This window comes from Sceloporus occidentalis, unplaced genomic scaffold (assembly GCF_023333645.1).
Source record: "Sceloporus occidentalis isolate IW3139 unplaced genomic scaffold, rSceOcc1.0.p SCAF_4, whole genome shotgun sequence".
Classification (NCBI taxonomy): Eukaryota; Metazoa; Chordata; class Lepidosauria; order Squamata; family Phrynosomatidae; genus Sceloporus; species Sceloporus occidentalis.
Genome location: NW_028316984.1, coordinates 61,331,509 through 61,352,537, shown reverse-complemented (window position 1 = coordinate 61,352,537; position 21,029 = coordinate 61,331,509). Strand labels below are relative to the sequence as shown.

The 21,029-nt window shown below is 41.7% G+C and overlaps 1 protein-coding gene across 1 annotated transcript in view; it reads left to right on the top strand.

The window, feature by feature from the left end:
* The first annotated feature begins 3,550 nt into the window (after window positions 1–3,550).
* MGAT5 (alpha-1,6-mannosylglycoprotein 6-beta-N-acetylglucosaminyltransferase) overlaps window positions 3,551–21,029 on the top strand; it is a 177,090-nt gene continuing 159,611 nt past the window's right edge. Inside the window, exon 1 of the mRNA XM_089520136.1 lies at window positions 3,551–3,641. The gene's annotated coding sequence lies outside the window, so the exon portion shown is untranslated. The remainder of the gene's footprint in view (window positions 3,642–21,029) is intronic.

The following is a 21,029-nucleotide window of genomic DNA, read 5'->3' as shown; positions in this document are numbered from 1 at the left end:
GCTTGCACTTAAAAACCTCCAAAGAAGGAAACCCTACAACTCTTCAAGGGAGTGTATCCCACTGCCAAACAGCTCTGTCAGGACGTTCTTATGTTGAGGTGGAATCTCCTATTCTATAGTTTGAATCCATTGCTCCGGGTCCTGTTCTCTGGAGCTGCAGAAAACAAGCTTGCGCCATCCTCAATATGACACCTGTTCAAATATTTATACAGGGCTATAATATCATATCTTAACCATCTCTTCTCCAGGCTAAACATATGCAGCTCCCTAAGTCTCTCCTCATAGGGCTTTATAATTTCCAGACCTTTCACCATTTTAGTTGCCCTCCTTTGAACACTCTTAGCTTCTCAACATTCTTTTTCAATTATGGTGCCCAGAACTGGACATAGTATTTGAGGTGAGGTCTGGCTAAACCAGAATAGATGCTACTAATACAGTGGAGCCTCCCCTTACGCAGGGATCCATTCTGGACTCCCCCGCATAAGGCAAATTCTGTGTAAGCACAAGCCCCATTCTATTGAATGGGGCTTGTGCTTGCGGCGGCACAGGGGGCACGCAGCACAGGAACACACCCCATTCATTTAATTGCAGTGCAGCTTCCTCATAAAGTGGAAGCTGGGTATGGTGCACCAGCGTATGGAGTGGGCGCACTGTATTTCCCTCAGTCTTGACATTATACTTCTATTGTTGCAGCCTAGAATCACATTGGCTTTTTTAGTTGACATGACACCCACAATCCCCCCCCCCCACACACACACACACATCTTCTTGGAAGGTGCTTCTCCCTTATCCAAAATTCCAAAATACTTCAAAAGCCAGAACTTTGTTTCATGGGTGGCTGAGACAATTACACCTTTGCCTTTTGGTGACTCAATGTACAGACTTTTTTTCATGCATAAAATTATTGAAAAATTGCATAAAGGCTGCATGTATAAGGTGTATATGAAACATAAATGAATTTCAAGTTTAGACTTGTGTCTCACTTCCATGATCCCTCATTATGTGCGTATATGCAAAGGCAGGCATTTCAAAATCTGAAGAAGAAAAAAACCACACACCCAACCCAGCATCCCAAACACTTCTGGCCCCAAGCATTTTGGATAAAGAAGGCTCAACCTGTATTTGAACTTTCTTTGTCGCACTGTGTGCATGTGTTGTTCTCTCTTGGCTTTTAGCTACTATTAGTCAACATGGGGTGATTGGTGTGGCAGCTGACTTCTGTGAACTGAGTGCACTGGAAAAGTGCCTCTGAGTTTAGGCGGAAATGAAATCTGAGTTCAGTTCACCACATCGAAGTTGGAACGATACGCTTCAGCATACTGGTAATGGATGAAACTGAATATGGGGATCAAGTTTGTGTGCTTGGGAAAGGTTCCATCTATGGTGGGGGGGGGGGGGTTTAAATCACACCTTTCTTCCAAATTCCCTCCTTTTTAGCTTTGTGATGGACATCTAGCCCTCCATGGGTGTGTTTGTTGTTGTTTACTGCCCTTGAGTTGATGCCAACTCATGGTGACCCTGTGGCTCAGACATCTCCAAGCCCCCCTGTCCTCCACTGCCCTGCTCAGGTCCTGCAAATTCATGCCCATGACCTCTCTGATAAGTCCATCCATCTAGCATGTGGCCTTCCTTTCTTTCTTCTGCTCCTTTCCTAGCATCATTGTCTTTTCTAATCATTCATGACTTTTTAATTTTTCTAATGATTCATGATGCAGCATTTCAATTTGATCATCTTGGCTTCTAGGGGTATGGCAGGCCTGATCTGCCCTGGGACCCTTTTGTTTGTCTTTTTGGCCATCCATGGGGTCCTCAGCACTCTTCTCCAACACCACATCTCCACTGTCCAGATCTCACTTCAGTGCATGGTGATGGGGAGTACAATGGCTTGGACAAAGCTAACTTTTTGTTGTTGTGTGTCTTCAAGTCCTTTCCGACTTATGACAACCCTAAGGAGACCCTATGGTGGAGTTTTCTGGGCAGGTTTCTTCAGAGGGGGTTTGCCATGGCCATCCTCTGAGTCTGAGAGAGTGTGACCTGCACTTACCAAGGTCATCTCCACATGCCTGAGGTGGGATTTGAACCCTGATCTCCAGAGTTGCAAGCCTATGCTCAAGCCAATACACCGCAATGGCTCTCTTTAATTTTTTGTGGGATTTTTGGGCTACGTGGCCATGTTCTAGAACTGAAAACGCCACAAAAAACTATGGATGCGGGCCATGAAAGCCTTCAGCTCTCTTTAGTGTTCGGTGCTATAACTTTCCTCCTTATAGGATCTTTTCTAGGTCTTTCACTGCCTGTGTCACAGGTATGATTCCTACCCTAGGTGTAGAGGGGGGTTTTCCCACTAAATACCTGCCTAACCGTCTCCAATTATTGTTGTTGTTGTTGTTGATGTATTTATTTATATGCCACCCTTCTCCCAAGGCTGGGACTCAGGGCAGCTTACAACATTAAAAAAATATCATATGATTCAAAACATACAAAAAATAGTACAGTATATTAAAAAAGCAGGCAGCCCTCTTTGTTCACCTGATTGCATTCAGCTTGCTTTGGTCAGCAGCCTAGAGCTGCATCCACACTGCAGGAATAACTCGGTTTAGCACCACTTTAACTTTCTGGCTCAAGGCTATGGAATTCTGGGAGCTGGAGTATATTATGGGGGGCCCACAACAAACTCCAACTCCCAGAATTCCACAGCCTTGGGCCAGAAAGAGTTAAAGCGGTGCCAAACCGGGTTATTTCTCCAGTGTGGATGCAGCTTCATCAACTGGTCCTCATATTCAATGTTATCCATTACCTGTGTGCCTCAACCAACTCCAATCTCCAGAATGCTCCTAGCCTTGAGCCAGGGCAGATAAAGTGGGGCCAAACCGACGTATCCCTGCAGTGTGGAGGCAGCTCAGTCTGGAGGAGGCAGCCTTTGCAACAACCCCCGGCCTCCTCCTGCGTGACTACTACCACCACTACTACTACTCCACCGAGGCTCTGCAGAGACGCTTCCTCCTCAGGCCGTGTTACTTTACATACAGAGAGCGAAAGAGAGAGAGAGGGAGAGGGCTTTTAACTCTCTCCTTCCCTTTTGGGAGGGAGGAGCCCTTCCCTCGCAAGGCCTCTGCCTCGGAGGAAGCCAGGCCCCTTCGTGGCCTGCACTTTGGCGACGTCCCCTGCCTCGTCGCCAGTGTTTTCCTGCCCGGGGCTTTGGGGAGGAGGAGGAGGGTGTGCAGGCAGCAGCAGCAGCAGCAGCAGCCCAGGCGCCCTGCCAGGCGGGGACTTTGGAGACGCTCCCTGCCTGCTCCCTTCTCGGCTGCTGCTGCTGCTGCTGCTGTACGCTCCCCGGCCGGGCGTCTCCTGCGCGAGAGCTCCTTGCTCAGGGCCAGGGCTCCCTCCCTGCCTCTCTTCACTGGGCGAGGAGGGGGCAGCCCCCCAAAAGCAGCCAGAGGAGAGCGGGGGGGAGGGAGAGTAGTGCCGAGCTTGGCCCTGCGCTCGGGCTGCTGGTGGTGGTGGTGTTGCTGCTTCTTCTTCTCCTCCTCCTCGCTGGGTTGCTCCAGCCCCGGCCTCCCTCCAGCCTTTGCCCTCGGAGGGAGCAGGAGGATGGGCAAGGAGGATGGGGCCACTCGGCGGCGGCGACGCAAGAGATGCTGGTAAGAGAGCGGTCGGGGCTGGGGGCTTCCTCCGAGACACGGGCGCCGCGCCTTGCCTTGCCTCCTCTTCCCTTGGGCTCTTTCTGCCCCATCGAGCCCTAGGGCGGCAGCAGCAGCAGCATCTCTGGGGAAGAGGAAGCCTAGGAAGGGAGGCTGGTGGCTGCAGGGGAAGGGAAGGGGAGGAAGGAAGGAAGGAAGGAGGGCAGGGACCCCGTCCCTTTCCCAGGAAACGTGCCCCTGCTTGCTCCTCTTCGCCCCCTGGTCAGAATAGGAGGCTCTTCTCCTTGGCCTTGACGGGGAGAAGGAAGGGAGGCAGAAACCGAGACAGACTGCCCCTCAGGGCCTGCCTCTCCTTGCTTTATCGCCTTCTACTTCTTGGGGGGCTCCTGCTTTACCCAGTGGCTCTCTGCTGCTGTTTCCCCTGGATGTGGAGCCCGGTCTCCCAGGGGGCTCAGGGCCGGGAGGAGGAGGAGGAGGCGCCTTTCCTTCCTGTGGTTGGAGTCTAGTGGGGCCCTCCCTCGGGCCCCAGCCTTGGCCAGGCCACACTCTCTCAGCCTCAGGGGCAAAGCTCCTCTGCCCAAACCTGGCCAAGGAAGCCCAGGGTAGGTCGCCCCCCCCCCCCCCGGCCTCTGGTGCCTGCTTCCCCCTCTTGCCCGGCCCTGAGAGGCGGCTGAACAGGTTGCCGCCCCTGCCTGCCTCCTTCCTTCCTCCCATCAAAGGCAGCCCTCCTTTTCCTGGGGGCCAGGTGCTGGAGGCACTCTCCGGCTTCTTCTTCTTCCTCCTCTGCCCTGAGGAGACTCCTTCGTCCGAGGGAGGGCGCCTTCCTTGCCCCTGCCTCTTCCTTTGCCCTCCTCAGCTGTGGCTTTCCCAGGCAGCTTGTTCTTCCTGCTTTCCCTGAAAAAGCCCCGGGCTTGTTTTCGCTCCCAGGCTGGGCAGGTCCCGAGGGAGAGGAGGCCTTGTCAGGCTTTCCTTCCTCGGGCTCCCGAGGGGAGGCTGCGCTTGTGTTGTTTGGTGTGTCTCAGGGAGAATCCCTGGCCGCGTCCACACTGGAGAAATAATCGTTTTGACACCGCTTTAAGTGGTGGGGCTCCATGCTCTGCAATTCTTGAGAATGGTCATAAAAATAAGAAATAACACTTTAATTTTTATCCCACTTCTCTGCAATACAACAATCGAAGTGGCAAACAGCAAGTTAAAACATCTGCATACAATATTATATCCCAGCGTCCCCCCCCCCCCCAATGGTTGCTTGTTGTGGCACCAGAGGGTTTCTCCTGTGTATCATTGTGTTAACTATTCATTCTGGCACTTTTTGTCACCAATGGCCTCAGGCCCTTCCTTGCAGGAATCTGGTGTTTCTTCCCAGTTTTCCCTCATAGTACCATCAGTTGCACTGGCTTGCTTTGACATATATGGGATACTACATTTCCCATAACACATATATAAGTATAGTTGACTTAGATTAGGGAGTAGAAAAGAGACAAGATCTAATAATACATCAGATACAAAAACCTGTGATTTCTCTCTCCTTCCCCCCCCCCCCCCCTTTGATAATGAGTGTGGAAAGGTTGGTCCCCTGATGCTGTGAAATCATCCCTTTGAGGCTACATGTATACCACCTTTTTCCCATCAAGGCACTGGTACTGGAGATGTGTGCAGAGGTCTTTTGTAAACACGCACACACTCTCCCCTGGGGGAAAAAGTAATAATAGTGCCTTTAATTGATAATAACACACCAATCTTTAAAATTATATTAAAAATACCTTAAAACAGTCCAACTAATGAAGGCTGGCTAGAGTGTTTTAAAAAACCTTTGCTTGCCTGCTGAGACACTGCAAACCTAGCTTCATTTGGCAGGTCTTCCAGTGCATGGAAGCAGCCACTGAAAAAAGCCCCTTCTCATATTTCCACTAGTCCTCATCTGAGAGTGAGATTAGGAAGAGAAAGGCCTCCCTGAAGATCACAAAGCCTATACAGCTTACATGGTATAATTTGGTCTTCCAAATAGTCTGATTCCAGTGTAGTGTTGTAGATTTCAGTCTTGTAGGTTCCAGACACTGGAGATCAACATTTGAACCCCTGCTCAGCCATGGAAAACCACTGGTTGACCTCACATGTCGCACACTCTCAGCCTCAGAAGAAGGGAAATACAAACTCCATCTGAACAAATTTTGCCAAGAAAACCCTATGATAGGTTCACCTTAAGGCCACCATAAATGGGAAACAACAAAGACACATAATAGCAACAACAGGATTATCATTTCTTTATGTTTCAGGAATCAGTTCAAGGGTAGATTTGCTTGTATGTGTGATGGTGTCACGTCTTGGAAGAGGCAAAGGCTTCACAAAGCACCCACACCTCCTGTTCGATGGTTATAATATCTAAACAGTTATATTGCCTCTCTTTATAGATAGTTTCAGCAAGGGTTTTAATCTAAAATATGATGGTATTTCCACTCCAGCCCTTTTCCCTTTGCTCTTGTCTCCTCCCATCCCGTGAACTTCTCTAAAGTTGAATTCGACCCTTACCATAGAGGGTTCTCCATGTGCTCTTGGAGTGGAGGGGGTAAGAAATAGGGACATGGTGTCAGTACAGCAGGTAAGGGATCCAACACATTCCTAGTTTCCAGCTGTGCCGCCAAGACAAGGGGAGAGGTAACCTTGACTTTCCAGGTGTTTTGTGTTACAGTTCTCATAACCCACCATCACTGATCATTCTGGCTGGGAATGATGTGAGTGCTGGCCAAAAACATTTGGAGGACTACCTGTTGCCCAGCCCCTGGTCTAAGCTAGTTCTATTCTGATTGCTAGTTTGAACAGTAGTTTAAAATGAGGAGGGAAATGGAGGATGATATCAGGCGTTGATGTCTCCTTTCTTCCCCCATGATGGTAGGGGTTGAAAAGGGCTTTGGAAATGTTTGGCTTCTCCAACCTGAGAATGCCATGCCTGAACTGTAAGGTTACTCTCTCTGTTTCTTGTGGCTAGTGAATTGATTGTGGTGCCACATCGAAGGTGACTATGTAGCACCCTTCTTTTAAATACGACAAGGACAGAGTGTGAAATGTTGGCATTAAAATTCCCAAGCCTAGCGTTGCATATTGTCACCCCCCATTTAATATAAATGATAATTTTATACAGACCTGAAAAGAGCAGGAAAATGGGTCCGTTCCACAATGTAATTCAGATATAACACAGCAAGAGATGGCAGTAAACAATGCAGGGAGGATAAGTGTACTCACAGTAAAAGATAATGATGGATAGTTGTGTTTTCATAGTAATTGCCAAAGGATTCATTCCTGCGTATGTAAGAACTGTGCTCAGAAATTTTGTTTTGGGGTGGAAATCAGGAAGTGCTTTGTGTTACTGACTGATTTCTGTATGTAAGTTTCTTTTCACTTCAAAGGAGTGTGAATGCTTTATTATTCACAAGTGTTTGTGACTTTAGGAGAGGTGTTTGGTATTCAGTATGCCAAGGTTATGAATTTTTGGCTGTGTGTGTAGATTCTCTGAACTGTATGTCATACTGCAATTTATGCTGAAGCTTATTTTCCTTGTATATATACATTTCTCCCCAAGGTCAGCAGGTGTCATGATTTCCCATGTAAAGCAAAATGGCAACCAGTATAGGTTTTTGTATTTTGTTTTTGTATCTCATGTATTACATCCTGTCTCTTTTCTACTTCCTAATCTATATCAACTATGTATATATGTGTTAAGGGAAATGAAGTATCCTATATATAAACCAACCTTATGTATAAGTCGAGGGCAGGTTTTGTGGCCAAAATTATGGATTATGATATGACCCATGAATAAATTGAGGGTAATACTTAGGGGCATGTAACAAAGCATGTAAAGGATGAAACATAGGAAAACAATGCCAAAGAACTTACAAAATTGATGCTCACCCTAAAGGATGGATGGATGAGGAGGAAACCAGTAAATCAAGGCTGTGAAATGTGTTGGGGAGCAACCAGGCATTGGCGGGGCTAAGAAAATGCACACATGTAAAAAAGAATGAAAACACAATTTTTCATCCATCAGAAATGGCACTGTGGTGGTGAGAGTAGAGGGGGCCAGTGCTTCTTTCAGGTTCTCCTGGGACGGGCTCTTACCTTTTGCCACTTGATTCAGAGAAGCGGATAGTTCCTTTTTTGATAAGAGTTAAAATACAGTACTTACATTGACACGTGGCTAAATTAACACACGCTTTTGGGGTCAAATTTTTAAACTAAAATTTTATATACAGTAAATGGAATGTAAAATAATATTATGTAAAAAACTGTTAAAGATTAGCAATAAATAATATAAAGATGTTAGGATTCAAAATTTTAGCTATTGCCTTCCAGGCACTTTACATAGAATTTATTGCCCATAGAATCTTTGTTAGCAGCCCGTTTATAATATGCAGTATCCTAAAGTTGTCACAGGTTAATGTTCCATTTTGATGCTCCAGTTCAAAAGTACACTGCCTCTGAATCCCACATATCTTCTCGTTGCCTGTTTTCTTTCCCTGTGAATACTCACCCTTCCACAGTAAGTTGTTTGTTGCCCAGAACAGTGACCTTAAATGTATAACAAAAAAATTAAAATTATGCTGGTGCTTTAAGCTTGACTAGGGTGAGTCGGCAAAGACCTGTGTTTGCAGAAGTGATGTAGTTGACTTAGAGAGTAACTGCCAAGCTATTTCTGTAGTTACGATTCTTGTTTTTCTGTGGTGGAAATGTGTTGTGAGTTAATATGTTAAATATAATTAATTGCAAAAATAACCTGAGGGGTATGATCTATCTCTCCTTGGAGCTGATAGAGAAATTCACTCTGATTATATTGATACACAGTGCAATGTGTTTGATCTGCGCTTTGTGAAAGCAACATATTGGGACTGCCCTCTTCTTTGTTGCTTAAGAACGTGTTGACAACCTGTGTCTTATTACTTAGGCCCATCTGTAGTCATCTCTGCCTTCTTGGTTTATGACCTGATGTGTATTCATTCAAACATTTATGAAAATGCTGCATGCTTATATAGTGCAAAAGAATGTTGTTGTTTTTTTAAAGTGTTCAGATACTCCTTACAATATAGTCAGGTTTGTTCAGCACACAAACTACAGGCATGAGTGGCATTGTTGCATGCAGCCTGAGTCTATGGATTTGCATGGTTTCCTTCCTTGTCTTGTTGTGGTAATGTTCAATTTTTAGATCTTTGTTGGTAGAAAAGAACCATTTCAACTAAGTTTTTTGTGGGGTTTTCAGGCTATATGGCCGTGTTCTGGAAGAGTTTATTCCTGATGTTTCACTAGTATCTGTGGCTCGCATCTCCAGATAATGTATTCATAAACTCTTCCAGAACATGGCCACATAACCCAAAAACACCACAAAAAAATGTATGGATTCTGGCCATGAAAGTCCTCGACTTCACATTTCAACTAACATAGCATTTTGTTTTTCCTGGCAGTTGGCCAGATACCTACAGTTCTCGTGGACAAAGTATGGGTGTCAGTAAACCCCTGTTCGCTTTTCCATGTCTTCTGGGAGAAAGGCCATAGCTTAGTAGCAGAACAAATTCTTAACTTGCAAAAGGTCCCACATTTAATCAAGAGGACACAGAAGTAATGCTTTCAGTTGCCATTATTTGCATGTTTGCCTGATTTTATATTTTTTGCATATGATTCACCAGATGCTAATGTTAATAAATGATATGACCTGGCTGGAAGGGGGGAGTTGATTGAGTGTTAAGACCAAAGGATCCTCAATTGTTTCTGGTAGCTAAGGAGGGTCAGAACCATTTGGTACCCATTGGCAGTGAGAAAGGGGTTCAAGATTGGAGAGGAAGTTATATGAATTTGTAGCAATCCCTTCCACAAACACGTGACACTAATACTATGCCACACCCAACCATTCAATACAACTTGACGAAAACATTTCCCCCTCATTATATTGCTGGAAGGTCTAATCCCCCGCTGACCCATTTGACAGTCTTCCTATAATTTGTAGTTTGCTGCTGAAATAACTGCATTGGAATCAATGCTTATCTCATACAAATATTGCAAACACAATTCACATGTCTAGACTTTTTAGTGCTACAAAATTCTTTGCTGGGGTTTGTATGTGTCAGTAAGTAATAGACTGGCATGACTACCTTTGGAACTTGCACAGCCATGTGTTCTAGAAACCTAATGTTTTGGTAGGAGAGAAAGGAGTAGTTTATATTCTGGCTATTAAGGCTGCTTACTGCAGACTAAATTCTTGAACTGAACAGAAACATATAGACAGTTGACTTGCTTATTTATTGTTGAATATCCTGCTTTTTTCTCAGTGCAGAAACAAGACGGCTTGACGACATAAAAAGATATAGATAAAAACAAATTGCTTACAACAGCGAAGAATAGTTTTAAAAGATAATTGTTTTATGATTTTATATTACTTTCTCATATTGGATTGAGAACAGTGTAAAAGCATTGAAAATAGCAGAAGGGTGGGGAGTAAAACACTATTTTTTAAAAACCCTTCCTCAGCAATTAGTAACTGAAAGCTTTTGGAAATAAATATTCTTTGCCTGCTGGTTTAAGATAAGCACAGAAGTAGCCACCTAGCAGCTCATTGAAGACACATTCCACAGCCTAGGAACAACAATTGAAAAAACTCTTGGGAGCTATTCAAATGGTGAAAATAATGTGGAATGAGTTTGAGTTCAATCCTTGTTGTTCACATGCACCCTGAATGCAAGTCCTATGTTTTTACCAGAGAGAACACCTCTCTGGGAATCTCTAGATCCTCTGGTGCAACTCTGGCCAACTTCTGCCAGACATTGACCATAGAATTGTGCTGGAGAAGCAACAAATGCCTAGGAGAGTGTACTCTCCAGGAATCTCTAGGTCCTTCAGTGTGACATTTGGTTAAGGTTGATCATAGAGTTGCGCTGGAGGACCTAGATATTCCTAGAAAGAACATATTAATACAATCTGTGAATAATCAAAGCTGCAAATGTGGAGGGACAAGTGTAAGGATCTTCTTCAAAATGTTAAGTGCTGGTAACTTATTTTCACAACCAGAAAGCTGCAATTCTTAGTACTATGCCTGCTTTTCTCCTTGAATTTTCCAGCAACATAAATAATTTGCTTGTTTTCTTGTTTGTCTTAGCTGTACAATGTTTTCTCTATTTCAGTATGCCTTCTCTGCCAAGACTTCATTCAATTAGAGAAAAGATTAAAGATAAATTGGGAAGAGTCTGAAACATTTTAATAAGGATGACATGGGTGTTATCAACCTAACAGGATAGAAATACTTGCTACTGGAATTACAGGCCCAGAGTAAAAGACTGAGTCACATTTGGCAAGTTAGTGCTCTGTGCCTTAGAGAGTTATTTTCTTTCTGGCAGGATCAGTTTTGTGCATCCTTAATGTTTAAATAAAATGTTGGTAGCAATCCATATGCAGTTGCTTTTAAGGCAAGAACCTTTGCTGATCTGTAATGTGAGCTACTGTATTTCCAACATTTTAGGCTACCTCCCCCAAGGTCTTAAAGCCTTTAAAATACTACACCTGAAAACCAGTTACAAGTAACAAAAATGAAAAGAGTTGTCATACTACAACACCAGCTAAAGGTCACTTGAAAAAACTTTTGAACCTTTGACAAAAGCTTGATGGCAGGGAAGGTACCTTTCCTTCCAAAGTTGTGGCATTATAGACCTTTAGAGTTCTGGAAGATGCCATGATGTAATGAGAGCAAACATTAGTTCAAAGGATGGGTGGGTATAGGAAGCTGCCTTACACTAAGTCAGCTACAGCCACTGATGCTGGTTTGTTTTAATACAATTTGTTTAATTGTTTTAATGTTTAAGGGTTTTCCCAGGTTCTTATCTGCCCCATTTCATTGTGAGCTACCATGAGCCCAATTATGAGAGAAATTTGATGTAGAGCTGCTAGCATCTATTGTGTAATCCATGTTAAATTCTAACCTACAATGTTGATGGGATCAGTGATATGATACCTTATTCTGACCACAAAGTTTGTGGACATTTTATTTAATGTTTTCAGTATAGCAGAAACATTTCAGTGTCATAGAAGTATGATTCCCAAACTGACTGATAGTATGACAATGAGGTTTTGCTGATGCAGTTAGAAATAATTATGGCTAGACTGAGTTACATGATTGCAATCATAATGATTTCCTTAATGTATAACTTCAGTGATATGAGTAGTACAGACAAATGTTCATGCTAATTTTTTCTTATTTTTTCTTTTGGTGGTTTCACCACAGCTACACAGATGAGACTGAGATATGAGTGAAATAACTGGTACAGTTTGGTGCCATTTTTATTTAGCATGGCTATAATGTTATAGATGTATCAAGGTAGGATATTATTATTAATTTTTTCCCCGCCTCTCCTGCAAGATCGAGGTGGCTTATAACATCAAATAAAATACAGTATAAAATATATCGTACATTAAAATACATTCTATTATTCCCTCCCCCTGATTATACCATAGTAAAATATCATTACGACAATTAAATATCATTAAAATATCATTAAAACAATTGTTTTCAATTAGTATTTTAAAAGAAATGTTTTAATTGGATTGATTATTGCCTTTTCTGTACAACATACTGTTTCAGTCATTTTGTTTTAGCTTACATTGTAAGTTGCTTTGGGTCCCATTTTGAGAGACAGGTGGGATGTAAATCAAATGCAATCAAATGAAATTAATAAATAATAGTGTGGGGGTATTCTGTTAATGGCATCCCTTACCTGACTTATGTGGTTGCCGATGCTAGTATGGGCAGCAACTACATAACTGGCCATTCAGAATGATATCAAATATATTTGGGTGGCAACCAAGAGGAAGTGTTGCATGCTGGAGTATTAACGAATGAATGAGCATTTGCTTAATCTCACTGTTTCCCTGAGAACTGAAGCCCATTTGAAGACTAGCATGGGAGATTGTAATTCTAGAGTCCTGTACTTTATCTATAATGCTTACTTTGGAGTTTTTCTTTACAAATGTAGTCAAGTAAGTATTAGTCCACACAGTCTAATTTTTTGAGGCTAAGGTACTGCACCTATGGGCCAAAAGTCTCATATTCATCCCAGCCTGGCATCATAAGGGCAATGCAGGCCATTAGTCTTGAGCCAGGATCAGCCACTCTGGATTCTGATTCAGCAGTCCTGGATTGACCCTGGCCCAAAGGGGCCTTAACATGGGCTCAAAAGACCATCTGTTTATATTGGAGTTTGCTGGGTGGATGGATCCATTGGCCATGGCGACCAGGCATGTGAACAACCACCCACACTGGCCTGGAGTCTAACCTGACTCAGAACTTCAAGCAGGATACCACAGGTTTAGCACAAGCAAAAGACAACCACTGTACTTAAAACCTATAATTATAACGTGTGTGTGCACGCAAGAATGTTTTGATACTGTCAGTAGTGGTGAAATGTGCTATGTCCATTTCCATTAGTTAACTCAGATAGCAAGTATATATGTGACACTGACTTCCAAGGTTGTCTGATCATCAGTGATGGTATATTGATAGCGCTGGTTTTACTATTCCATGTTGAGTAGTGGATCAGTGAAGGGATAGTACCTATTCTTAAACTGCCTTGCTACCAAGTGATTACTTTGTAAGGAATTTTTAAGCATTTTTGGTTGCTTGTTTTTCAGTGACATGGCATCTCCCATCATAAGGAAGTACACAAACCAAAGATCAAATTGTCTCATGTTAAAAATAATCAAGTTGGAGCAATCTCAGGTTCATCTAAGGCTTCTCCATTCAAAAACAATATGTGTATTATATACCTTCAAGTCATCTGTAAACTTATGGCAACCCAATGAATTTAATAAGGTTTTCTTAAACTAAGAATATTCAGAGGTGGTTTTATCAATTCCTTCCTCTGAAATATAGCCTATAGCACCTTGTAGTCTTGGGCATTCTCCTATCTAAGAACTAACCAGGACTAAACCTGTTTAGCTTCCAAGATCAGATAGGATCCTGTCCCTTTAGGATGTTTTGGCTGGAAGGAGCCATGTGTGCTGTTAATTACTATTCTGTGGTGAGATCTTTGCATTTGGGACAGAGATGAACAGCCTTTGGGGGTTAGTGCCTGTGCAATCTTAAGTGTGTGATGATTAGGGCCAATGCAGTGCCCCCACAACAGAAATTTTAAAAAGTTGTGTTATTATATTAGCAGAGAAACATCAATTCTGACTAGTATTGCTGGTGTGAAAGAAGAGGTGTAACCTTTTCCCTGGCCCCGTCTAATGAAGAATGCAGTTTCCCTGTTCACTAGTAGCCTTCCATGCTGTTAATCCTTCCTGCTAAATCAAATACTTGCTATTGTAGGTTGCAAAATTCATATTTTATGGTACCTTTATTAGTACCACCAGCGGGACACAAATGCATGTTTAAACTTTGGGGTATGACCAGATCTCTCCATCAGGCAATATGTTACAAAAAACTGTTTTTTGTTGGGGGTGAAACCGCTACCCAGTCTTTCTTTGTTTTCAGCTGATAAAGGAACCTGAGTGCTTTAACCAGGACAAAGTTCCGAGCTTATGGTTGGTTTTATAATTTCAGAAATGAAAGATCACACTCCTATGTCTGTCTTGATCCCAGAATTCCTAGTGGTTATTTCTCCTCCTTTCTTCCTTTTTGTAAGATCTTTATTGGTTAAGATGAAGGTCTCAAAATGGCACACGTTTTTGCATCCTTTTAGTGGGCCTACATTTTTAACCAACAGACTTTATAGGTAAGACATTGTGATTTTAATTCCTGAATTCTGTGGTTCAGTTTTAGTGCTCTGTGTATTTTTTTATCCTATGGGACAGTGTAATTTGGTTACCTCTCTGGCTTTGCTTCGCAAACGAAGATTCAGGAAGGACTCATCCCGCGCTTTGTACAAGCACGTTGGTGACTAAAAAGGCCAATTCGGGATAAACAGGTCCGGTTGCAGAAAGCACAGCAGAAAGTCTCCTTGGGTGATGTTTCCAGGTTATACAGGCATTATTATATGACATTTCAGCTCTCCTCTCCTTGATTCTTCAAGTTAGCTTATAGTTGAGTTGTAATGCATCCTGAGTCTTCATTTAAAAAAAAAAGTCTTGTAGGAGAAGTATGTTATTTCTGTCGTTGCCCCCCCCTTCCCATTTCCAGAAAAATCTATTAAGGACTAATGAAACTAGTTACAGAATTGTCTGAGAGACTGTTACAGTGCAGTAACTGAACTCAAACACATCCTATTCCACGTCACATGAACATTCAGAGCACATTATAAATAGATGGAATATTTGAAATATGCCTTGTAATTATTCTGTTTATGGAAACAGAGAGAACTTGATATAAATGGCTGCCCAGTGTTGCAGTTACAGGTTTTGTAGCTCTTACTACAGACTTTCCTAAGAATGGCAATACACTTGTTTCCTTGTTGACACTAGGTTAGTACCCAGTACTTCTGAATAGTTTTTTATCAGTATCATGATTTTAGTTTTTCACATGTCCAAAAAGTTGTGCGTATGGAGTAATGATACTGGTTTATACTCCTAGAATTATTTTGTGGTGAGGTGAAGGCTACTATGGGGTGAAACAGACAGCCCTTTCGTGGTGGCTTATTATCCTCATTACAATTACTTATAGGCTATCTAAAACAAGGTTTTCAGGATACCTCCCAGTCAGGAGGAACTTTGCTTCAGCATGAAAAAATAACTTTTCAAAATAGAAAAATAAATGCTGGAAAAACTAAATATAACTACTAAATGTCTAATGGCAAAGAATGCCTACACATAAATGGAACACACACAAATGAAGTAGAGATGGAAGTGGGAATGCAAAGTGCAACGGTATATATAGAGTAAATAGAGGGGCATAAATACCCTAATGGTACCAGACCCTCTCTGATCCTGGAAACTAAGCAGGGCCAGCCTTTGTTAGTACTTGGATGGCAGACTGCCAAGGAAAAGCAGGTGCTGGAGACTATAATTCAAAAGAAGGAACTGGCAAAATCACCTCTGAGGATTCCTTGCCTAAGAAAACCCTGTGAAATTCATGGGGTCATCATAAACCGGCAGTGCAAGAGTTAGGAACCATTGGTCTTCCATATGTTATGATCTTCTGTGTTCCTTTCCCATTAGCCATGCTGAGTGGAACTGATAGGTCCACTATGACACCTGCAGATAGTACAGGGGGCCCTTGGTATCTGCTTGGGTTTGGTTCCAGGACCCCCATGGATACCAAAATCCATGGATGCTCAAGTCCCATTAAATACAGTGGCACAGTAAAATGGTGTCCCTTGTATAATGGCATCCTTTATATAAAATGGCAAAATCAAGGTTTGCTCTTTCAAATTTAAATATTTTTTTTGTATTTTCAAGCTGTGGATGCTTGAATCTGTGGATAAGGCATCTGTAGATAAAGTGTCAACTATAATGTAATGACCATATTCTAACCAAAACGTTAACAAACATTTATTTAAATGAGCTTTAAAAATATTCTGTTGTCTCTGTGTCTATTATGTCTTAATTCCTCAGTGTTTTTCAGATGTAGCATGGAATGCAGAGATCACGTTAACACTATCCAAAATGTGTAGCTGATGGTTTTTCAGATGCCAGATAATTTCATGGAGCCTTGAGAATGTTGTAAATTTGCCAGAATTTTTACAATGAAGTAACATGATCGAGTAGTGCTGATTTCATTCCTATATCTGGATCACAATGAAGAGGAAGCTGATTTCAGACACATTCCACTGTTGCAACAGTCACAGAGTTACAGCTGCTTGCTACTACTTGTTCTGTAGGAGTCTTTACAATTTAAAATGATGCTTTGAAACTGAAGAGTCAACTCATCTGCTCTGTTCCTATCACTGGGGATTCTTGTGGGTTTGTGGTGGGATAGTTGTGCTGCCAGTTTTTTCTAGTTGCTACTTTCTCAGTTGACTAACTGGTACTAGATTAAGGCTTTTGTTTCCCTTAATTGTTATAAACAAAGGGGAAGGTTATAGGATGTAGGCATATACATGTGGAACTCTATTTAAATGCTTACGATTCCCTCCCCCCCTTGCAAACGTGGTATAGGAAAAAGAATGTATAATTGTAAAGATAAACTGCAACTAACAAGCTTGTAGGGGATGCAGTTCTCACAGGTAGCAGCAAGCAGCCTGAGGAAATACTGGAAAGCAGAGAGAGAAAATCAGTAATAGACTTTTAAAAATTGATGGAGGAGTTTGTATAATTAAGAATAGATTTATATAATTAAACACTATCATAAAGAAGACACAATATGAAGCCAATCAAAATATCAGTATTGATTCAGTAAAATCCATCAAAGTGGTACTAAATGCCTAGAAAACATTATCTAGACCCAAAATACACAAATCCAGTACAATTCAGGTTTGGGGATTAGGATTCAATTAGCTGTTTCCCAGAGTAGTGACCAAAATGGTGACATTTTTTAATATATTTACTTTCTGTAGTGACCTACTGCCAACATCAACCATGGTTAAAAATAGCACCTCCTTGTAAACCAGTTATTATCCCCTAAATGACTGGGCCTCATCTCAATATGCAGCTAACATTACACAGCCCAGTTGCTGACACTCAATAATAGTAAAACTAGTGCAAAGCTGGGATGGGAAAATGTCAACCAATTTTTACCACAGCTCTAATCTCACCCTGTGAACTGCATCAAGCTCCCAGTTTCTACGAGGAAAAGCACCCTTTCTTCTTACCCCCCTATATTTTTTTTAAATCGTCCTGCTTGTTCAATAAAGTTCAGCTGCCTCAGTGCCAAGAAAAACATGGCAGCAACCTAATAAATATCACATAGGAAAAAACATAACAGAGACATTGACTGATAGTGAATTCTAGAATATCCTTAGTGCTTAGCTAAGAGGTACTTAAAGGACTAAAAGCAGGGATTTAATAGTTCAGTATGTGGTATATATTGTTGCACTCTTTTTCATTAATGCTGTATTGATTCACTCATAAGGAAATGTTTCTGATACTGCTCCTTTTGCAACATGTGACTACCTTATCTTTCAAAGATGTTTCAAGCCTTATTGTTCATTCACAGAGACATATAAATTAAAATTCAAAGTTATGTTCAAAGTGTATGCACAAAAGAGGGAAACAAGGGGTCATATTTATTTATTTATATCTTGCCCTTTCCCCAAAACTGCAGCTACCTAGCATCTTCAAGCATACATGTTTAGAATAAATTGCTAAAAGGAAAGTATGGATAACATTGAATCTCTTAGTCCATATGTAAAGGGAAAGGTAGCCCCTTGACATGAATGTCTAGTCATAACCAAGGGTAGGGGGCAGTGCTCATCTCCGTTACTAAGCTGAAGAGCCAGCATTGTCCAAAGACTACTCCAGCGGTCATGTGGCCAGCATGACTGCACTGAATGCTGTTTACCTTCCTACTGAAGTGGTACCTATTTATCTACTTGCATTTACATGCTTTCAAACTGCTAAGTTGGTAGAAGCTGGGACTAGTGACAGGAGCTCACCCCATCATGCAGCCCTTGGGCCTCTAACTGCCAGGCCTTCTGATCTTCCAATCGTCTGAATTGGCATTTTAACCACTAAACCACCACATCCATTTACCCAAAGAGTTAAAATAGTTAAAAATAGTTAAAATAGTGGATGCCATATATAAACATGACAAGTATGGAGCAATTTGGTTCTTTACCAGTAACCAGATGTTTGCATCAGTCCTGTACTGCAGCCAGCACTCACAGACACACGCCAATAAGAATGGCTTAGCCCAGCAAGTGGATGCAAAACACAGACCTTGCAAGGATTCAGCGTAAAAGCAGTCCAATAAGTCAAGCCAAGGTCAGGATACCAGAAGTCAAGGCAATCCAAAAGCCAAGCCAAAGTCAGGATACTGGGAGTCAGAGTGGTCAAAGCAGTCCGAGGTCAAAGCAGCCAGAAGATAACAAGGGTCCAGTCCGAGGTCAAAGCAACAAGGAATCAAGATACAAGAAGCCAGTGCTAGCAGCAATCACACCAAAGGATCATGCAATAAACTCTGGCCAACAGTGAAGGTCTTTCAACAGTTTAAGTAAGGGAAACTCTCCCCATGCCACCTGAGGCTGGTTGGCTGATTGCCTCTCTGCAGTCCTCTTGGATCTGCGCCTGCAAACACTCTCAGCCCTTCTCTCTTTGAACGTAGGCACCTCCAGGCAAGCTTCCTCCCCAGAGTCACCACTAGACTGTTGCACCATAGGAGGCCCCTCTCTAGCACTAGGACCTGGTTGGGCCTCCTCCTCTGGGGCTGGGAGAGCACAGCTGGGACCTGGCAGAGCAGGATTGCCACCTGGTGTAGCCTCAATCAGTTCTTGCTCTGAAGGAGGCTCATCCTCCGAGAGCTGATCTTGGCTGGCCATGACAGCATCATTTCTTCTATAAATTATACCCACCTTTGCCAAATATAACATATTTAGCACACCTTGGTGAGTTCTTGAGAACAAATAATTGTCAGTACTGTTATTTTGGAAACAAGTGAGAATAACAGAATTCTCATATCTTACCAGATGAGAAAAATTCAGCCACTGATCTTAGATCCACTGTTACCTGAAAACAAGTCCTGGTGATTTCAATGGGACTTGTCTCTGCGTAGACATGTATAACATAGTGCTTCAAGCCATAATTTGGTTTCTATGCAGAAACAGAAGTAAGATACTATATTTTAAAAGAAAACTCATAGTATGAAAATTGTGTGCTAAGTTTAACCGCATTTTCAAAGACTCCAGAAAGAAAAATGATCTTCCATGATCTTCAAAGACAACTATTTCTTCTCCATAATACTTCACTAAAGTGACATTTGACTCTTATTTCCCTTGTAGGCTGTGACTTCAAGGCAAGATGAAGAAAATATTCTTCTCTGGTTGTTGTTGTATCCCTTCAAATTTCTGACTTATGGCAACCATAAGGAGACCTGACCTTTACATGGACTTTTCTTGGCAAGGTTTGTTCAGAGGAATTTTGCCCTTGCCTACCTATGAGAGTGTGACTTACCCAAGTTGACCCAATGGGTTTCCATGGCTGAGTAGGGATTCGAACCCTGGCCTTCAGAGTCACAATCCAACACTCAAACCACTGTGCCACACTGGCTGTCTCTCCAGCTCTACAAGATGTAAATAGAAAGTGCAACCTTTTTAGCCTAAATGATAGAACTTTTTTGTTGCCATGAGGAATTAAAGATTTCTGCTATTTTAATGCTTTTATTTATGAGCTGTTTGGGAAACTTTCAGTTGGAAAATGAAACAAAAATGTCATAAAAATTCTTGCTCACCTGCCTTCTGTGTTCATTTAATCTTTATATAGCCCAGTTTTGCTTACAAAATGCTTTATATAAGCAGTAATATTTGCAACAGCCTTGCAACTGTGTTAAATATCATGCCATGACAATAATGGCTTTTCTAAAATCAGATTGTCTAAGATGTTACGAAATGGATACACATCTGTGATGCTACATCAAGAGGAGGAGTTTGGTTCTGTTTGTTGTCTCACTGAATTCCACAGGTACTTGCAGCATGACCTAGATTAACTGCAGTTGAGCATGATGTGAACAAGGCCTGAGAAATGTTAGTACTAAAGCTTACATGTTAAAGTTAATTTGAAAATTAATTATCCTTATTCAGTTTAAGAACATTTTTAAAAAATCTTAGCTACCAGTGTGTTAATGTCATTTTACTTTTACATTTTTTAAAAAAAACCAGTTAAAATTTAAAATTGCCACAAATCAACCTCAAAATTACCCCTCAAACACATGCAAAATATCCCAATTAAGAAATTAAAGTACCTAATGTGAAATGTTAACTATTGTTCAAATCATTAAGTTTTAAAATCTTAAAATTATGTTTATTTCCATGTATTTTGCAATTTGGTTAATAAAGAAATGTCTGTCTCTAAAAAAGATATCTGTCTTTGGCCAGTAAACAGATATCTATCTACTAGAAGGGGTAGATATACCTCTATGGGTAATAAAGTTTTGGACCTATACCTATAGTCACCTGAAGGTTCATGTCTGAAATGAGCCTGAACAAGTGGCTTCAAAATTCATGTTTATCTTGTATTGGCTCTTCAACCATTTATTTAGGGCTCACCTTTGTAAGTTTGTATACTAATTACTTTTATGTAAAAGACTTAACATTTTTGAGTTAGCCACATTGTCAGTGGCTTGTTAAAATGCATCTAATACTCGCCTAAAATATTGCCACTGTATTTGTCAAGAATTTTATATTCTTCTTTTCTAAAATATCATTCCTCCGGGCATTTAATCGCTAATGATAGTCTCAGATTTATTGGCCAGTGGTGCTAATAATTCCATTAAGTTGTTGAAATACATGCTCTAATTATCATCATGATCATCATCATCTTCCATTTTTAATTGTG